Raw genomic sequence first — 2739 nt, forward strand, 5'->3', positions numbered from 1 at the left:
GCGAGTCTCCTGCCTCCGCCTCCCAAGTAGCTGGGACCACAGGCACCCGCCACAACGCCCGGCTATTTTTTGGTTGCAGCCGTCATTGTTGTTTGCCGGGTCCAGGCTGGGGATTCGAACCCGCCACCTTAGGTGTACGTGGCTGGCGCCTTAGCCGGTTGAGCTATAGGCGCTGAGCCTGTTTGTTTGTTTTTTGAGATAAAGTCTCACTCTGTTCTTCTGGCTAGAGTGCTGAGGTGTACTTATAGTTTATAGCAACCTCAAAATCTTGGACTCAAATGATTCTCTTGCCTCAGCCTTTCAAGTACCTGGGACTACAGGTGTGCACTACCATGCCCAGCTAGTTTTTTTTTTTCTTTTAGTAGAGATGGGGTCTCACTCTTGCTCAGGCTGTTCTTGAACTCCTGAGCTTAAGCAATCCATCTGCCTTGGCCTCCCAGAGTGCTAGGATAATAGGCGTGATCCACCACAGCCTGCCATTAATGTGGTTATTGATATGGTTAGATTTGAGTTTATCTTGCTATTTGTTTTCTGTGACTAAGTCTACTACTTGATATTTACTTTCTACTGCCTTTTTACATTCCCTGATTGTCTCCTTCATTTCCTTAAACTCTGCCATATCCTTTCTATATTCTACATATTTCTCGTCCGACTTTTGGTTCTGTCTTTCCATTTCTTATCCATTCTTTTTATTGTCTTTATCATCCATATTTTAAATTCCCTTTCTGTCAAGTCCATTAATTCTTTATAGGTGGAATCTTCTATAATAACTGCCTCATGGTCCCTTGGGGGAGTTCCTCTGTTTTGGTTTTTCATGTTGCCTGAATTTTTCTGTTGATTCCTCCTCACATGTTCTTTCTTCTTGTTCACCTCCTTGTTCTCCTTTTTACTTCTCACTGCTTCCTTCCTTTTAAACAGAAGTCCTTGCTCTTGATGACAGTTTGTTGCAATGTGTTGCCAGGACACCAGGTGGTGCTGGGGTTTTTTTGGAGACAGCATAGCTGTCCTATCTTTATGACCTGTCTCTATGGTCCTCACTCCAAACTTAGTTGCCTTTGGTGATTGCCTGATTGTTTCATCAGCATCCAGATCCTGCTGTGTTGGGATTTTAAAGCTTTTCAAAGAATCCTCAGGGGCATGTCTTACAGTGCCCCCTGATTCCAGTTCCCATATGATGCCAGAGTCCCTCAGCCTGTCCCAAGAGTGGAGCTCTCATCCCAGCAGGTAGAATAAAGATGGCTGTGCTTTAGGCTCCTGCTAAGACCTTCTCCACACCTTCCACAAAGGCTGCCCCCTGGCCATGGAGACTTTCTCAGTATGGCTGCCTCACCCGCCACCAAACCTATGGCAAGTCCACTCCATCTAGCATTCAAATATGGTTGCTATATACTGTTTGAGTCGGCCTACTCTTCCAACCTTTCCACTCAATGTGCAGCTTCCCCCAACAACTGAAAATGCTAGAAAAGCTTCCTCATATCCGGGCCTCTGTGGGCAGCCAGCCAATCCCAGCTAGTCTCAATCATTTGCTTTATTCATTAGATTTCCACTGCTCTGGATCATACACTGTATCCAGCTTACCACTTTCTCCCTGTGCTCCCTGAGCTATGACTCTGGGTAAGGTCCTAGTGCCAGGTAAGGCTGGGTTCTCTCCTTTTCCCCAGTCATTCTAGGACAGATCACCTGAATGATCCTTCTGGTCCACCATCTTGCTCTGCCCCCTAACTCACCCATCCTTGGCAGATAGGGATAGTTTGACTTCCTCTTTCTTGATTTGGATGCCCTTTATTTTTTTCTCTTTCTGGGTTGCTCTGGATAGGACTTATAATACTATGTTGGATGGAAGTGGTTACAGTGGGCATCCTTGTCTTATTCCAGTTCTTAGAGTGAATGCCTTCAACTTTGCACTACTCAATATGAATTGACTGTGGGTTTGTGCTCTATGGCTTTTAAAATTTTGAGGTATGTTCCTCTGTGCTAGTTTCTTGAAGGTTTTTTTTTTTTTTTTTTTTGAGACAGAGCCTCAAGCTGTCCCCCTGGGTAGAGTGCCGTGGCATTACAGCTCACAGCAACCTCCAACTCCTGGGCTCAAGCGAGTCTCTTGCCTCCGCCTCCCAAGTAGCTGGGCGGGTCCGGGCTGGGGATTCGAACCCGCCACCTTAGATGTACGTGACTGGCGCCTTAGCCGGTTGAGCTATAGGCGCCGAGCTGGGTTTTTTTTTTTTTTTAAGACAGAATCTCACTTTGTCACCCTAGGTAGAGTGCTATGGCATCACAGCTCACAGCAACCTCAAACTCTTGGGCTTAAGCAATTCTCTTGCCTTAGCCTCCCAAGTAGCTGGGGCTATAGGTGCCCGCCACAATGCCCGGCTATTTTTTTGTTGCAGTTGTCATTGTTGTTTAGCTGACCTAGGCTGGGTTTGAACCCATCAGACTTAGTGTGCATAACCACTGTGCTACCAGTGCTGAGCCTTGTTGAGGGTTTTTTTTTTTACCATGAAACAGTAATGGATTTCATCAAGTCCTCTTTCTGTATCTATTGAGATAGTCATATAGTCTTCATTTTTGCTTGTGTTTATGTGATGAATCACATATATTGATTTGCATATGTTGAACCTTCCTTAGCATGCATGATTTACATGGAAATTTGGAAAATCTATTCTGATATCTTGAATTTTTTTCTTTTTTTGGTTTAAGGTTGTAGTGGTTCTCAACCCTCCTAATGCCATGACCCTTTAATAC

Source organism: Otolemur garnettii, unplaced genomic scaffold (assembly GCF_000181295.1).
Source record: "Otolemur garnettii isolate 467f Iridium unplaced genomic scaffold, OtoGar3 scaffold00015, whole genome shotgun sequence".
Classification (NCBI taxonomy): domain Eukaryota; kingdom Metazoa; phylum Chordata; class Mammalia; order Primates; family Galagidae; genus Otolemur; species Otolemur garnettii.